Below are 18,655 nucleotides of genomic sequence, written 5' to 3' on the forward strand. Positions count from 1 at the left end.
AAGACAAACAACTTGCTTCAGTTGAAATCAAAGCTGAATGTTGAAAATGTCAGATTTTCGTAAAGCTTGGGGGGTGACATTGTGTCATCCTTTTTGGACTTACACTTGTGAAGTGTACACTTTCCTTGCTTTAGCTTCCTCTTTGAAAATTAGTAGTAATTGTGTTTAGCTGTTTTCTAACATCACAAAGATGTAAGAATAAAGTAGAAGCTTGGTATCAGGAAAAAAACACTAGCCTGGTAATCAAAAGGCTATTTCTTTTGGACACTGGTTTCTTCACTTTTTAAAAAAAATTTTTTGGATGTTTATTCATTTTTTGAGAGAGTGCACGTGCGAATGGGGGAGGGACAGAGGAAAAAGGAGACACAGAATCTGAAGCAGTCCCCAGGCTCCGAGCTGTCAGCCCAGAGCCCAAAGCAGGGCTCAAACCCACAAACCATGAGATCATGACCTGAGCTGAAGTCGGAAGCTTAACTGACTGAGCCACCCAGGCGCCCCACTAGTTTCTTCAGGGAAACTTGGGAATTTGGGTTAGCTCTCTAAGATCTTTTCCAGCTGAGAATACCCACCACACTTCTCTTTGTAAAGACACGTGTATGCCTTTTCCAGCAATACTAAAGGGGATGTATTAGATTAGAATTGAGACCAAAAAAAATGTTTAGATGTTAACCCAGAATCATTCTTATAAATGACATGAAAACTAAAGCTTTACTTTATTAAAAAAAATTTTTTTTCAACGTTTATTTATTTATTTTTGGGACAGAGAGAGACAGAGCATGAACGGGGGAGGGGCAGAGAGAGAGGGAGACACAGAATCGGAAACAGGCTCCAGGCTCTGAGCCATCAGCCCAGAGCCTGACGCGGGGCTCAAACTCACGGACCGCGAGATCGTGACTTGGCTGAAGTCGGACGCTTAACCGACTGCGCCACCCAGGCGCCCCTAAAGCTTTACTTTAAATAAACTGTGTATATTAGAAATTTTGGAAGTTTACATTTTGATTCTATTTCTGAGCAGAATTGGCTAATTAATCATCACCTCAACAAGAAAAAAAATTTCAAATTGTGTTTTGCATCCTGAACCAATACACAAATCACATACACACCACTTAATTTCTGAAATAAGTTTCCCTTACGGCACAGAAAACACTGCTATTTTTTTGTTATGTTTCATTTTTAAAATGTTGGTTTCAGTCCACTGAACTAGATGATCTCTACTGTCCCCTTGAACTCTAGGAGAATACATTTACTCTTAGACTTTTTTATAGTTGCTCCAGAGCAAAGTTTGCCGACCAGTTGGTTGTTAAATATTGAAATAGGGAGATTTTCTAAATAGATTTTATTTGGAACTTATAAAATTTGGAATTTAGTAGTTAATATCTCCAGTAATACTTCATCTTATTTTTTTTCTTGTAATAATTGTGTAATTATTTTTATAATTATAAAAATTATCTATTTTCACATCCTCTCATGATTATTCCAGTATTCTATACAAATCTTATTCATACATACCACATTAGTGAAAACTAATACACATACCATAACATGAAAAGGGTTGAGAAGTCTTTTCTAGAGAATTGGATATAATGTGTCATGTGGAATAGATGTAGAGTATCAGGTTACTATTGATAGACCCTCATCTCTATCTCTCTCACCAGAGGTTTCCCAGGACTCTACAGAAGTTCCCTTCTCTGCTTTAACATACTTTTAAAAAGTGTTAATTTTATAACTTAAAAAATACATACAGTAAAAAGATGAAACCATATAAGAGCCATATGACAAAATGTCTCTTTGCAACCCTAATCCCTCAGCCCTACTCCTTAGGGGGGAAACTTCTTTCTTTTTCCAGATAATTTCTATGGATGAGTGCCCTTTAAAAAAAAAAAAAAAAAAACAAAAAAAACAAACAAATTATACAACACATACCATTATGTGTCTCATTCTTTTTAATGGCTGTATAGTACTTGAGTGTATGGATGTATGTACTATAATTTATTCAATTGTCCTTTGATAGATATCTGGATTGTTTCCAAGTTGTTCCCTTTCTCCCCTGTCAGATATACTTATGGTATCAGTCCTCTCTCCTATCTCCATTTCGGGGCAGAACCCAGGTGCTATAGGAAAGGGTTGATAGTGCTGTGCAAAAATAGAGAATCCCCTCATCAAATTCTCCTCTGGCTAGAGCACCAAGGGTACGCCCCTCTGTCCCCGCCATTTATGAGTGGGTAAATACTGTCCTGGGAGTAATTTTTCAGCAGATTAATGAAATAACATTGGGCTCAAAGTCTGGTAACTTGAGTGTAAGATTGTGGGCAGGTTACTTAATCTCCTTGAACCCTCAGTTTTGCCATCTATAAAATGAGAGATTGGAATAGATGAGTTTTAATGCCCTTTCCAACCATAGTATTTATGTACATTTTTGTTGGGGTATTGATTTAAGCTATATAACCCAATTTATATTAAGTTTCTGGTCTTTAAATTGAAAACATCTTTTGTGTATATTGTGTGATGTGTAATTTATTTGACCTACCATATGGACTAAGCTATTTTAAAGTTTAAGAATGTGAAAAAGAGAAGTTGAATATTATATTTTATATAAACTCTCCTTTTCTAAAAAGCCCATTTCAAAAGTATAAAACCCATTCCAGGAAAAAGCAGATCTTTTTATCAAACTTGAATACTTGAGGAGAAGATTCTGAGTGAGGTGATGTTTGTTTTTAAAATGGATCCTTGTAATTTTCAGTGAATCTAACCATTCAAGGCTAATCCTCAGGGCTTTGAAACTTGGCATTAGCCCCCTTGCTTAAATTGTTTTCATATTCCAGTCCTCTAATCCATGTCTTGTTTCAGTGAATGCTAAAACTAGTAGTGCTCAACACAGCTAAAGTTTTCTGATTTGGTGCTGAGGAAGCAGCCTAGAGGTGAGCTGCACGCTATCGTCCTGCCAGCAAAGTTACCAAGTTACACAGCAAAGTTAAAAAGTAACAGAAGCAGGAATTTTTGCTGCATCTCACATAAGATGTTTAGGATTGCCTGTTTCACCATTTTATTCTTGTAATTCTGTCAAGTGACAGCTGTCCTGAACGCAGAATGGCAAAGAACTTCATTGTTTGATTTGTTTACTAACAACAAGAAGATAAAAGGCATTTTCTCAGCCCAGAGGTGGGGGGAGTCTGTGTGTGTGTTTGTATGCTGGTTTAGCCTAGGTATAGCCTTCCTATACCTTGAATAAGTATCCTTCTCTAAAACCAGAGATGTTATTTATTATGTAAGCAGTGCTACATAAATCCTATTGGTATTCTGTGGTCATTTTCATAGCAGTTGTTTGACATATGGTTCAGTTCAGCAAAATGTATCGAGGGCCGCCTACGAATACGCACTGTGTTAAGTGGTGAAAGTACCGAAATGACAGAGACAGCCTCGCTGGAATCTATTAAAATGACAACCTTCTTATTTTTTCCATTGTTAGAATTTTCTAGTATCCACTGGTTAAGTATAACTGGGACAGAGGAAGTTCTTCAAAGTTGGACTGTGAAAATAGATGAAAACAAGGGGGGCTTTAATGTCTTGTTTGGACAGTGTCATCTACCGTGGAGGGCACACTCTTCTGTGTGTGGATCTGCTAGTGACGTCGGTTTCTCACTAATCAGACTCTAAACAAAAGACAACAACGGTGGTTGGACTAATTTAGCCTCAGTTTTTGCCTAGCTAAATGTATCTGATCTACAAAAACCTGTTGTAATTATTGTACCTCATATATTAAGATTTCATCTAGTGCTTGTATGACACTAACCTTGAAAATGGTCACACTGTGTCTTGATGACACATCCCGATGCCTTCTTTGTCAAGTTACCCCATCCATTGTGGCATTTACGACTAAGGAAATTCTCTATAGTTGGAAATATACAGGATACTGCTGTCTACAGGATGTTGAACAGCTTTGTCTAAAACATTCACAATCATTTTAGAAAAACAATCCTATGATAGCACAGTCAGTCAAATAGATTGTAGTTTGAGCTGAAGCAGAAAACCATTTTAAGTGTGTGTGTGTGTGTGTGTGTGTGTGTGTGTGTGTGTGTGTGTAAAAGAGAGAGGAGAAAAAAATCTAATCATTACTCTGGTCGTTATGCAATCCAAGAAGGGACTGCTGTTTCTTCTTCGGAGCCCAGCTTTTGGCTGGGGTCCTGTGACACACAGTGGGAATTCACTTCCTATCAGGAAACGCTGTTTTTCAATGTATTATCTTGTTGAGACAACCACAGTGAACAATAGGCTATTAATGTATTAGAACAACAAGTGTCATAACTAAGCCAATATTTGCTTTGTTTTGCATGTCACCCTAAAAAAAAAAAAACAAAAAACTTTTGGCCGGGCTTCAGAATGCATTTGACCATCAGTAACCGCTGGGTGTAAAAGCCGTGACAGTTAAAAAGAACAAAGAAGAGAAAAATGTGTTAATAACGGTGATGAGCTTCCTGCAGGTTTACTCAGTTCCTGCCCCCAAAAAACGAGAATAAATTAAATAGTTTCATATACATCTTTCAGGTATGAAAAATGTCCACTTAAAGGCCCATTTTGAGTTTTGGAAGCCACACCAAGAAGCTGGTATAAAGAAAAAGCCTCAAACTCATTTCTCTCATGAAATGTCAAACCCTCTTATGAGATATATCTCGTTCAATTTTGGATACTTGTATTTAAAATAATTTTATAACCACCTCACTTTATACGTGAAGAAAATCAGACCTTACCTTTCATTTCAATCTTCCTTTACTGTCTTAACCCAAAATTCTATTTAACAGCAATTCTTAACAACTCTTGGATATTTTATATTTTTCTTTTGACAGTTGTCATAAACTGGTTTCTACTCTCCGTTATCTTACCATGTAGTCATGTTTTAGTTCTTTCTATGATTAAGCTGAAAAGTCCTTAAAGGCAGGACCTAGACCTGTGCCTCATATTTCCTTGTAGACTTTGCCTAACAGCTGAGTTAGTGTTTGCTGATGAATTGGATCAGTAGTTTTTTTTTTTTTATTTTAAGATGACATTTTTGTACCATCACTTGTACCTAGTCTCAAAATCCAGGAGAAAATACAGATTTTTTTAAATTGTTCTTTTTATATCGTCGTTCTTTTTTGATTACTTTTCAGTCAGCTTTTAAGACATTTCATATTCAGGTCACAATATTCATTACCTCAACCATCTTGGGTAGCTGGCCATTCTGAACAAACCATGATTAGCCCAGTTTTCTAGGGTTGCTCTAAATTCTCTGCCCTAGTTTATTCTAAAAGAAGTAGAGAATGGGATATTATGATTCAATAGTCCTACTCATCTCACTCAGTTTAATAAACCTTTATTGTATAACTGTAAGCAGACAGTAAAGAAAGGAAAAAGATGTTGACCCGGTTACTGGGCTAGACAGACCTACTCAAATAAAGGCAACACAGACTCTGAAAAATTGTTTTGGGAGCAGTACTGGGGGGGGGGGGAGCTGAGGAAGGCTAATTCTTAATTCTGATGGAAGAGATTGGGAAAGCCATCATGGAAGGCGTTGACTTTTGAGTAAGACCTCAAAGTATGGATTAAGAGTTGAATGGATGGTGGCACTTGGTGACTCAGTCGGTTAAGTGTCCAATTTCAGCTCAGGTGTGATCTTGCGGTTCATGAGTTTGAACCCCGCATCGGGTTATCTGCTCTCAACATAGAACCCACTTTGGATCCTGTGTCCCCCTCTCTCTCTGCTTTTCTCTGTCTCTTTTTCAAAGATAAACATTAAAAAAAAAAAAAGTTGGATGGATGGAGACTAGAGGGGAAAACAGTCCTAGCATATAAGAAATAATGTGAGCAAGGCATCAGTCAGGGAAAAGGCTTCTGTTTGGGTAAGTCCTCATTTTCCTCTAAGTCTGTGAGGGATAAACTTGGAAATCTTTTCCATCCTCTTTTCAGAGCCCGAATTTTAGAACTGCCCCCACCCCCCAGGCTGATTCCTAAGTATTTTTTAAAGATAGGAATCCAAGGTGGGTTTTTTTTTCCTTGAAGAAGGGACTAAGAAACTTGTAGAGTTTTTTAAGTTAATTTTTTAATGTGTATTTATTTTTAAGAGAGAGCTAGCTAGCAGGGGAGTGGCTGAGGGAGACACAGAATCCAAAGCAGGCTCCAGGCTCCGAGCTGTTAGCACAGAGCTGGACACAAGGCTCGAACCCACAAACCGTGAGATCATGACCTGAACCAAAGTCAGATGCTTAACTGACTGAGCCACCCAGGCACCCCAGAAAATTGTGTTTTTGAAAAATTACAGTAGGTAGCTTTGTGTTTCTCAGTTGTAACCATGAACCCTAAGGGTTATAGTGTCCATACTACCTTTTAGATGTTTAAAATAGACTCTTAAAAACTGAGAACAAACTGAGGGTTGATGGGGCATGGGAGGGCAGGGTGGGTGGGTGATGGGCATTGAGGAGGGCACCTGTTGGGATGAGCACTGGGTGTTGTATGGAAACCAATTTGACAATAAATTTCATATTTAAAAAAAACAAAACAAACACTTTCTGGCACTTTACAACTCTACAGAACCCTTCCTTGACAATAGAGATCAAAAGTAGAAACAAAATATTTAACAAACTCTGGAGAGCTACTTAAGTTACTAAGCTCCATGAAGATTGCTTTTTATTTGACAATAAAGTACTTGATGTCGGCTTTAAGTCCAGCTAAATAGGCACTATAGAACTAGGCTGAGTCTAGTCTTTGTGAGCCTCAGAAAAACAAGAATCCTACTCCAAGCCTGAATTTAAAATATAACAAGCAACTTAAGTGGACCCTTCAGGCATGTGTGAGTACGCACAAAAAGCTGAGTCATAAAGTTTATTCTCTCTAGTGAATTACAAAGAAAACTTGAAAAAGCAGCATTCTCATTATTTTAAAAAATGGTATAAATGGTTCTAAATTCTTATGAAAATAACACCAAAAATCTGTTCTGTGTGTTGTTAACCCTGAATGCTTACCTACAAACTACTTAAAATCAAGAAATGGGAGCTTGAGGCATCAGGTGACTTTTCTTTTTCATAAAAGTTAACATTTAATGCATAGTAGCTTCTTTTTTAATGTTTGTTTATTATGACAGAACATGCACACGTGAGCAAGGGAGGGGCAGAGAGAGAGAGGGGGAGAGAGAATCCCAAGCAGGCTCCACACAGCGCAGAGCTGGACACGGGGCTCAATCTCAAGAGCCACGAGATCTTGACCTGAGCCGAAATCAACAGGACGCTTAACCGACTGAGCCACCCAGGTGCTCCAATGCATAGTAGCTTCTGAAATTAGTTTATTGCCAAACCTGTAAAGGGATGTTTTAATGCAGTTTGTATTTTAAATCTTTTCTTAGGTCATCTGATCTTTATATGTATACGTTTTATGTATCTGAGAACAGATAAGGTGGGTCTAGGTAATGTGAAAAGTCTCAGGTGAAATAAATTGAGGGACACATTGAGAAGTCACATTCTTTTGGGGACCTCTTTCATCATATGGAGAATTGAGGGGGTGGAATTAGATGTAATAATATTTTATGTCCTATTAAGCTCTAACACCTTTAAGTTTTAAAGATGCTATTTATTTTGTTTCTAATTAGGTAATATTAAGGAAGGGCAATATTTATTTCTTGGGACAGTTGTTATTTGGGTTTATAAATGTTTTGTTTCTCTGCTATCCTTACAAAGGTATTTTGCATCCTTTAAAAATCTGCATGTCTGTTCTCTTTGTTAAATTTTCCTCCATAAATTAAATGATGGATTCATTTAATGCTTTCCCTTTTTTCCTGAATTTGACATTAGACTTTTTAAGTCTTCTTTCAAATGTTCTTAGTTTTTATTAAGATGGAAGGTTTCAGCTGTGGGTTAGAGACTTAATCATTTTTCTCTTCCCATTGTCTCAATGTCAGAAAAGAATCTCCATCTCTTTTCTCATATATGAATTAGTTGTCATAAAATATCAAAAGGTATACATATATTTTCAAGGTTCTTATTCATATTAATTAAGCCTACCTTTCTAAAGTTTTATTTAAGTAGTCTCTACACCTGACATGGGGCTTGAGCTCACCACCCTGAGATCAAGAGCCACACACTCCTTCAACTGTGCCAGCTGGGTGCCCTTGACTTTTCAAGGCTAAATCTTACATTATACTTGGTCAGAACCTAGACCTCTTTAAATGATAATAAACGTCCAAACAGTTCTAGATGAAATGATGGGGCATATATAATCTAGGTATTAGGATCCAGAGGACTCACCCACAACTACCTTTTCTTCCTAAAGCTCACAATTATAGTTGTAGTTGATAATTACACTTGGTGGAAGATTAAACTTGGTGAATGACCAGGAATTTTGCTTATTTATTATTGACTTAATAATCTAATTCCTCGGTGTCAGGTCCTGTACCACCTGCTTTCATGTTCAGGTAAATTTTGTGGTAGGAAAAATCTATGAAAATATATATTTTGCCAAAGAATTCATATTAGAGGTAGGGACCTAGATATGGTGTTCATATAGGTGGTTCGCTTAGAGGTGGGGCCTGGGGTAAGAGAGGAGTTGGAAACATTTACCAAAGGATCTTAATGGGTATAAATTTGAAATGACTAAAAATTGTAAAACATCATTGGGGATTAAGGGGAGGGATGGAATCGTGAAAGGTAGAGACACAATACAGCACAGTAAGGGGTGCCTGGGTGGCTCAGTCAGTTAAGCATCCGACTTCAACTCAGGTTATGATCTCACAGTTTGTGGGTTCGAGTCCCACGTCCGGCTCTGTGCTGACAGCTCAGAGCCTGAAGCCTGCTCTTGATTTTGTGTCTCCCTCCCTCTCTCTGTCCCTCCCTTGCTAGCACTGTCTCTTTCTCAAAAATGAATAAAAACGTTAAAAATTTTTAAAAAACAAATAGCACAGTGGTTAAGAACAGAGGTTCTGGAGCCAGTCTCCTTGAATTCCTATCTCCATATCTCCACTCACACATACTCTTGTGTGACCTTGGATAAGTAACTTCTCTCTGCTCTTAGTCTGTGAAATGAATATGGGAATAGCACCTACCTTTCTAGGGTTATTATGGGGATTAAAAGAGTTAAAACATGCTACATTCTTTTCTTTTCTTTAATTTCTTTTAGTGTTTGTTTATTTTTGAGAGAGAGGGCGAGTGAGGGAGGGGCAGAGAGAGGAGACACAGAATCCGAAGCAGGCTCCAGGCTCCGAGTTGTCAGCACAGAGCCCGCTCTGGGGCTTGAACCTGTGAACGGTGAGATCATGACCGAAGCAAAGTTGGACACTTAACCGACTGAGCCACCCAGACGCCCCAAAACAAGCTACGTTCTTAAAGCAAATTAGACATTAGATGGTCAAGAAATGTTGACTACTAGCCCTTACCCCTCTCTTTGCATAAAAACATTTTCATCAAAAATGGCATTTTTGAAAATTCTGATGTAATTTGCTTAATGAAAATACACACAAGCTAAGTTACTAAAAAGGATAGTGTGAGGGATGGAGTTGGAGTGGCCGAACATGCCTGACAAGGATTTGGAATCTAGGCGGATCCTTGAGAACAGGGCAGAACCCTAGCAACAGACAGTGGGAAAGAACCCAGGTGTGTGGACTGTCAATTCAACAGTAGATGCCAAACCCTGGCACGTAGGCAGAGCATAGGGGCAGGGTGTTTTGATAATTGAGAGAAGGCTAGATGGGGAATCAATACCAGTGACCTCTGCATGGCATCAGAAATCCCCTGAGCCAAGATGCAAGCTATCAGGTGACCTCAGGGAACAAGAGAAAACAGAGGGTCTAAGACGGAGACCTGGGGTAGCAACTTTAGGTCCAATTTTGAAAATATTTGGAGTTACCTGACAGAACCGAGAAAGAGTTACAGGCTGCCTTTTATAGTGAGTAGAGGGCTGAGAGTTTGAAAAGTATTGCTCAAGTGAAAGTCAAACAACAGAGCGGAAGCAGCAGCAGCAAGATTATACTTGATGAGCTGCTTAACTAGTTCCTTACGGATTTTCGTAATCCTAGGGATCCAGAGCCTATGGCACGATGCCGAATCTGCAGGTTAGGGGTCAGTGGTCCCTCATGTGGGGAGATGGGCAGAAGTACAGCATGTATGTAGGCATGGCAGAAACCTGCTAATCCGAACAAGTGGCTTTTTAAGTCCGTCTTTGGTTAAATGAAAAAAAAAATTCCATCAAACTGTAATCTTTTATAGTTTGATAACTGTGTTAATACTGTTTCATATTACGCATTCATTGTGAATCTTTTTTTTTTTCTTTACAAAGAAATTTCAGCTTCTGAGGTGACAAAAACATTCATACGTTCTTGGCTTCAGATTTTCTTGGAAACATTGTTTCTCAGTCTGAAATTGCAGTTTGCAGAAGTCATGCCGCTGTAAGATAACTGTGTTGCCTCGCCCTTATATCGAATGCCATTCGTGTGGCTGTTTTGATTTCTGTTATTTCTAAGGAGATAACTTTGATTCTGCAAACGTGTCTGGCTATCTGTCCACATTGTTGCGATGGTCAATTGTCTCCTTAAAATCGGTATTATCATCAAGATGGAAATTCCATTGCAACAGCGTGTGTATTTGTTTTCTAGAACTACCATAACAAAGTACCACAAAGTGAGTGGCTGAAAACAACAAAAATGTATTCTCTTACAGTTCTTGAGTCCAGAAGTCCAAACTCCATGTGTCAGCAAGGTTGGTTTCTTCTGGGGGCTCTGAGGGAAAACCTGTCATGTGCTTCTCCTATCTTTTAGTGCTAGCAGGTGTCTCAAGCTTGTTCAGCATACTTTTAACCTCTGCCTCCATCATCTAGCTTTTTTCCCTGTGTCTCCTCTGTCTCCTCTATGTCTGTGTCCACATCTCTCTCACTTTTGTAAAGACGTTAGTCCTTGGGTTTAGGGCCTGCCCTAATCCAATATGACTTCATCTTAATTTGATTACAAATTAAGGCCCTATTTTCAAGTCAAGTCACATTCTGAAGTAATGATGTGAATTTGGGGGGCACCTTCAACCCAGTATAGTATGCAAAGTTGATCTTTAGATCTAAAGGATGGTTCATTTGAGAAAAGTTAGTTTTGGGGTACCTGGATGACTTGGTTGAGCGTCCAACTTTGGCTCATGTCATGATCTTGTGGTTCATGAGTCTGAGCCCCACATTGCGCTCACTGCTGTCAATACAGATCCCACTTGGAATCCTCTGTCCCCCTCTCTCTGCCTATCCCCTGCTTGTGTGCGCACACGCTCTCTCTCAGAGGGGAAAAAAAGCTTTAAAAAGAAGAAAAGAAAAATCTAGTTTCACAAAATAGATTTTTTTCTTTTTTTACAAAAGCAGTTTCTGACATTGATGAACATCTCTTTTCATGGACTGCCATCACAATTATCAGATTTCTAAAATGACAGGTTATGACCAAATATTTTTGAAAGTGATTTTCAAGTACTATTACCTATGCTTAATACATTTCATTTTCGTGGCTCACTATTAGACTTTCCGTAGAAGGAAAACAGATGGAGTTGTGATGATCTTGAAATCCTCCTTACTAGCCAAAATCTGAAGGTGGGAACTCCTTCAAATCAGACTTCCTTGCAGTGACAATGTATTGAGTTACCTACAGCTTTTGGATTGACTTTTGCAGCTGTATTTTATATGTTATAATCATAAAAGCCAAAATTCTTTAGTTGGGATGCCTGAAATAGTAGATCAGGATGAACTCTTGGGACTTAAGCATACCCTGTATTCTTTAACTTTTTATATATATTTTTTGCCTTCAGTTTTTAAAATAAAGAACTTTGCCTTTTGTGTGTGTGCCTTCCAGGCCCCCTCCTATTTCTCACTGGTCACTGTGGCTCCTTTAGGAATGGACCATTAGAAGTATTGTCCACAGTAACAAATTAGTTTTCTAGACTAGACTTTTGGGTGATTGTTTTGCAAACTCAACTCATTTTTTTCTTCATTTTTAAAAAATGTTTATTTACTTTTGAGAGAAAGAGAGGCGTGAGAAGGGAGACACAGAATCTGAAGCAGGCTTCAGGCTCTGAGCTGTCAGAACAGAAGCCGACACGGGGCTCGAACTCACAGACCGTGAGATCATGACCTGAGCCAAAGTCGGACACTTAACCGACTGAGCCACCCAGGCACCCCAAACTCAACTCATTTTTAATAATGAGTTTTGTAGGATTGTTTGCATTTCTTCAGAATGAAGAACTAGAATTTCTTGAGTTCAGAATCCTTGAGCAATAAGTAGATGTAAGATTGGAATTTGAGGGAGTTAAGTTTTCCATATTACTTGTATTCTGATATTCACTTTGGAAAGTTTCCTGAGGTTTCTAGATAGATGTACAGTATTAGGTAAGAGTAAATTTGACTTCAGACATTGTCTCAAGAAAATGTCAAAAGCAAGGGCTTTAAATTTTTCGAGCTCAGTGCTGCACAAATAAATACACTTCAGTTTATGAAGTATGTGAGAGTTGATGTTTCTTTAAAAAAAGAAAGAAAGAAAAGAAACTTTTTGCCCAGAAGGACTACCATATAGTAAGAGCCAAACATTTAAGGTATCTCCAGAAATTGAGAGCAATGAATCTTTTTTTAAAAAAAAATCACAATCTTCAGTGATTCCACTTTTTAAAACCTCTCATTTATCATGAGCTGTCAAGTTCTGGATAGTTTCCTAGTCTCAGTTTTAAAAATTTCACTGATACCAGGGGACTCAATAACAGAAACTTAAATGTCTGAGAGGTACATTCGAGTAATCAATCCACTAGTCTCTGTCAACTTTCTCTTAGGAAAAGAAAAAAACCCTTTTGTTTTTTTCCCCCAATCATTTCCAAAAGCTCTATGTTAAAGACAAACGATGACTGAGGGAATATATACAGAACATTCATCAAGTTTTGTAGAAAAGAGAGTAAAGGCACTAAGGCCATGTGTTTTTGGATTTTGCAAAATATTTGAGGGATCACCTCTCTGTGATTGATTGTTTTACTTACCATTTTATAAGGCTATATATTTATTTATTTAAAAATCAGTTTCGGGTGCCTGGGTGGCTCAGTCAGTTCAGCGACTGACTCTTCATTTCAGCTCAGGTCATGATCTCACGGTTGTGAGATCAAGCCCCACATCGGGGCTCCATGCTAGGCATGGAACCTGCTCAAGATGCTCTCGCTCTCCCCCCGCCTGCCTGCCTCCCTCCCTCCCTCTCTCTCTCTCTCTCTCTCTCTTTCTCTCAAAAATTTGTTTCAATAAAAATTTTAAAAAGTCAGTTTCATATTTGCTTTTCCAAATAATTGATGTTGGGTACAATCTGAACTAAATTTAGATAATGGTTGAGTTTAGACTTCAAGACAATACACTTCGTCTGAACTTTTTACATATATTTTCACATTTGTAACCCTGCCTCTTACATGGCCGTTATATTTGGTAAATTTGATCTATTTATAATGAAAGATTTTTTTTTTCTCACCCTGCCAATGTCTAAGCAAGTAACTGCCCCTCTTTTCCCCAATCCCAGCCTTTCAATATGGGAGCCTGGTTCACTGTTCCTTGCAACAGGTAATATTGATCAATAAAATATTCTTCATCAAGTATTGGTACTTTAGTGAGAAAGAGGTTAGATTCATCCTTTGCTTTGTCCAGTGGTTGAATACTTTTGGTCTTTGGCTCACCCTGCTGAATTTTGACCTAGCAACCTGCTTAGAATTTTCACATTTACTGCTCTTCACCTAGATGTTGTCAAAGTGTACATTTAAAACGTAACTACTGTGTTCCAGTTGTACCAGCACAGGATGTATTTTTCATGTTTGCTAAAATAATTTATCTTAATTAGTGTATTATTTTTCTTTATAAAACAAAGTTTGAAACCGTAACATTCTCAAAACCGTGCCCTCCAATTGATAGTTTTCTTTTATCTGTGTGTGGGGGGGGGGGGGGTTGTTTTTTGTCAATAAACACTGAGCCAGCTATCAAATTCTATTAAGGACACTTAGCAACATGATGGGTTGTTGTTAACCATTACCAGTTTATTTTGTTGTTTGTTGTTTTCATTGACTTTTTAAGTTTCGATTTTAACTAAGGCTTAGATTAATAGTATTTTTTACTAATCAGTTGTCGATTCATTGTTTTCTGACTTATATTAAAGTTTAGAATTTATAGTTGTATTTTAAAGTATACTCAACAGAAGTCATTTGAAAAGATTCTGGCAATAGGCCAGAGAGAGTTAAGTTTCTACATTTATACCAATTTGATAGTCATACGAGACTTTACTACTTTCAGAGCATTTATCATTTCTGTTTTGATGGTAAATATTGTGATCCTATAAAGTATTTTCAGGCACCACAGTAAGGAAAGGCTGTAATCAAGGTTGTAATAGCTGTATATACTTCTAGGAAATGACAGTATTTTGAGTCATTCCATCTTTTTTTTTTTTGTCAACTCTTTCATACCTACTAAGATCTGTAACCATAAATAATTACATACTTGGTAAAGAACAATTGGTAATCTGAGGCAAATTATTAAGCCTCAGAGTTCTTATCTGTAAAGTGGGTATATTGCCAGCATAATCTGTTTTTGAAAGTTAATTTATTTCATTATAAATAGTCAAAGGCCCTCAACTCTTTCAAAATTGATGCTAAATTAATTAACTGTAGGGGTAAAAGTGTAAACTTGAACAACTTTTATTGTTAGTTACCCAGGGCACAATCAGTGTCATTTTGATAACCTCCAAGTAAGACATAGTATTCATCTGTTAGGTTAACAGAAGTTCCAAAATATTGATCAATGCCCATGTGGCAGTGTCTTCATATGAATTTGAGCCAGTTTAAGGGCCTTTCCTCTGCATTTTCTTCCTTTTTGTTTGGAACTCAAAATTGTGTTGAATGTTCCATGATATTTTATGGTACCATTCATCTTTGCCTATCTCCTGAAGATACTTGATCAGCATAGCTTCTGATACTCCTTGTCTTTATGCATCTTATGTATCTGGCTTCCAAAATACTGATAGAGAGGACCAGGATACAGGGTGACAAATTATGAGGAAGCAATATTGTATCGTGGAAAGAGCTCTGGACTAGGAGAACGTAGATCACCCTGGTGATGCTTAGTGTATGCTCTTGGGCACATCTCTTTATGAAGACTTCTTTCATTAGTTATCTAATCTCGAAAACAAGAGATTTGGACCAGATATCCTTTTAATTTTGGCTTCAAAACCTTCAAAGAATTAAGTGAAAGGCACTTCTTTGACTTATTGGTGTAATATGTTGGTGGATACATCTTAATCTTTAAAAGTCTAGGGCGCCTCGGTGGCGCAGTCGGTTAAGCGTCCGACTTCAGCCAGGTCACGATCTCGCGGTCCGTGAGTTCGAGCCCCGCATCAGGCTCTGGACTGATGGCTCAGAGCCTGGAGCCTGTTTCCGATTCTGTGTCTCCCTCTCTCTCTGCCCCTCCCCCGTTCATGCTCTGTCTCTCTCTGTCCCAAAAATAAATAAAAACGTTGGAAAAAAAAATTAAAATAAAATAAAATAAAATAAAAGTCTAGTTACTTATAGAAAAGGTGTTCCTCGTGTATTCAGGTTAAGCAGATTACCACTAAACAACTGGACAGTTTGTACATCTGCTTTTCTGCGCATGCTAGATGGACATCATACAATTCAGTCTGTTCACAAGCACTAAAATTTTTAGCCCTTACTTATAGCCTGTTCCTCACAGTCAATGGTATTTATAAAATGCCTGCATAAAATGTATGTGATAGGCCTGTTTTTCTCCATACATTTCACTGAAAGAGTAGATTTTGACCATGAACAATCTGTGAATGGCTTGGTAGTGCTAATATATATCATTATTATGATTTTATAGTAATATCTAATACTTGAGCATTGTAGCTTTAGAAAAATCACTCAACACTTCTGAGTATAGTTTCCTTGCATCTGTAAAATGTGATCCTTGAATCTCATCTGAAATATTCCAAGAGAACTCTCATAGAGTCAATAGCCATTATAGCAATAAGACCCTAGTGCTTTGTGGGATAATTAAATCTTCCATTGGGGGCACTTAGAAAATGTCATCTGTATTACTTGGTGCTATTCAGTGCCCATTGTTGGTTTTTTTTTTTTTTTCTTTTTTTCTTGACTTTTATCTATGTGTAGTTTAGTTTTTCCAAGTCTGTTGATTTTCATGTCAGTTGTATGTAAAATCTTGGCTAGCAGTTGAAAGTAAGTAGTTCATGCCTTTTAGAATTTAAAATGAAGAAAACTTCACTGGTCGATCTGAGGATGTGGCTTGTTATAGTTTGTGCAGGGTCCAAGTTGTTTTCTAAAACTGTAAACACCTTCACAATTTTACAGTAAATTTCATTAAGAAAAACTCTAACTCCATAAACCAGTGAGTGTTATTGTTGCTGCTGTTGTTTTAACCAAATATGCTGCCTTGAAATCTTGGCATATGTTTGATTTTTGTTTTAAACATGGAACAATAGGCCTGGTACTTGAAAGTACAGCCATCTTTTTTGCTTATGTTCTAGAGAAAGCTGTTAAAACTGCCAAGAATTAAGTTTGGAAAGACTTTTTATAATAATTTTTCATAAGATTGTTTTGACCATTCCCAGCCTAGAACTAATACAAACCAGATTGCTTTGGGAGGAGTTGTGATACAGTAAAATAATTCAAGTCAGCCACCACTTATGGAGTCCCCTGCCATTGTGAGGACTACAAACGTAAGCAAAGAGATCTGGAAAATTGAACTAGAAGTAGCTAAGAGTCAAGAAAAAGTGAAAAACAAATGGACATTGAGTAATATAGATGGCATTTTCTAAGTGCCCAAATGGAGGACAATTTAATTATCACCCAAATTACTAGGATCTTACTGCCATTTTTTTTAATATCAAAGAATCATTTCCGACTCCCTCCCATCTCTAGCGTATATTCATTTCCTCCCTCCCCGTCTCAAGTACATACACGCACTTCTTTTTCTTGTGTTTCCCATTTGACCATAACTTTTAGAGTTTCTGGAGTAGTGTTTTTCAAACGGTGGGTAATAACCCATTAGTAGAACAAGAATCTATTTGACCAATTTTTTTAATGAAAAAGATTAAAATAGAAAATACCAGAATGTACTACATAGAGAAAGTATCACAAATTTATTTCAGCTAAATATCTAATGTATTTGTATGTGATTACAATATAAAGTGTATTTTTTATTGTGGATTGCCATTTTTAGAGTTTGAAATCCATCATTCTAGAGTATTTCATCTATTTGTGCCTTAAACCTAAATTTCTTTAAATATACATGTTGGGTGGTTACTGCATAAATATTTAGATAAGATTTTTTTAACTGGAATTTTTGTTTATGCCTGATATCTTGTTTCTAATCTGCACAGCCAGAGGAAAACCCATAGTGTTGACAATGTTTTATGATGTTACTTTTTAAAAAAATCTGTTTTTCTGCATCATTTTGAATTAAAAGAATCCTCTTAGAAGACCAATATTTTTCCCCTAATAGAGTTTGTACTGGTTTATATTGCTCCGAAGTACTAGAAAGCATGCCTGTGTATGTGCAACATTAAAAATAGGATTGATTTAGGGATGCCTAGGTGGGTCAGTTGGTTGAATGTCCAACTTTGGCTCAGGTCATGACCTCACGATTCATGGGTTTGGGCCCCACGTTGGGCTTGCTGTTGTCAGCATAGAGCCTGCTTCGGATCCTCTGTCCCTCCCCTCTCTCTCTCTCTCTGCCCCTCCTGCGTGGTCTCTCTCTCTCTCAAAAATAAATAAATATAAGTAAATAAAGGATTGGTTGATTAAAACCACAGTTAGATGTCACTTTACACCTGTCAGAATGACTAAAGTCAAACAAACCCACAAAAAATAACAAGTGTTAGTGAGGAAGGGGGGAAAATTGTGCATTGTTGTCTCGTGCATTGTGTCTCGTGCATTGTTGGTGGAATGCAAACTGATGCAGCCAGTGTGGAAAACAGTATGGAGGTTCCTCAAAAAATTAAAAATAGAATGTAGGGAGAGATTCTAGTTTTTCTTAATCCTGAACAACTAAACTAAGCATAAATATTTCTGCTTCTGGGGCATATGGGAAACAATTCAGTTCCAGGGCTCCTTCTCTTTAAAATTAACCAACCCCGGGCGCCTGGGTGGCACAGTCGGTTAAGCATCCGACTTCAGCCAGGTCACGATCTCGCGGTCCGGGAGTTCGAGCCCCACGTCAGGCTCTGAGCTGATGGCTCAGAGTCTGGAGCCTGTTTCCAATTCTGTGTCTCCCTCTCTCTCTGCCCCTCCCCGTTCATGCTCTGTCTCTCTCTGTCCCAAAAATAAATTAAACATTGAAAAAAAAATTTTTTTTAAATAAATAAATAAAATTAACCAACCCTATTTTTTTTTTAAATTCAAGTGTAGTTAACATACAATGTTATAGTAGTTTCAAGTGTACAATATGATTCAACAGTTCTATACATTTGTTCATCAAGATAACTGTACTCTTTGGGGTGCCTGCGTGGCTCAGTCCGTTAAGCGTCTGACTCTTGATTTCGGCTCAGGTGATGATCTCATGGTTTGTGAGTTCAGGCCCCGCGTTGGGCTCTGCTCTGACAGCATGGAGCCTGTTGGGATTCTCTCTCTCCCTCTCTCTGCCTCTCCCTTGTTCGTACTCT

General features: G+C 37.7%; 1 protein-coding gene across 6 annotated transcripts in view; it reads left to right on the forward strand.

Annotated features, from left to right (window-relative positions):
• The window catches only part of ADD3 (adducin 3), a 127,073-nt gene that overhangs the window by 72,839 nt on the left and 35,579 nt on the right, over positions 1-18,655 (forward strand). The window lies entirely within an intron of this gene.

The sequence above is a fragment of the Felis catus genome, chromosome D2 (genome assembly GCF_018350175.1).
Source record: "Felis catus isolate Fca126 chromosome D2, F.catus_Fca126_mat1.0, whole genome shotgun sequence".
NCBI lineage: Eukaryota > Metazoa > Chordata > Mammalia > Carnivora > Felidae > Felis > Felis catus.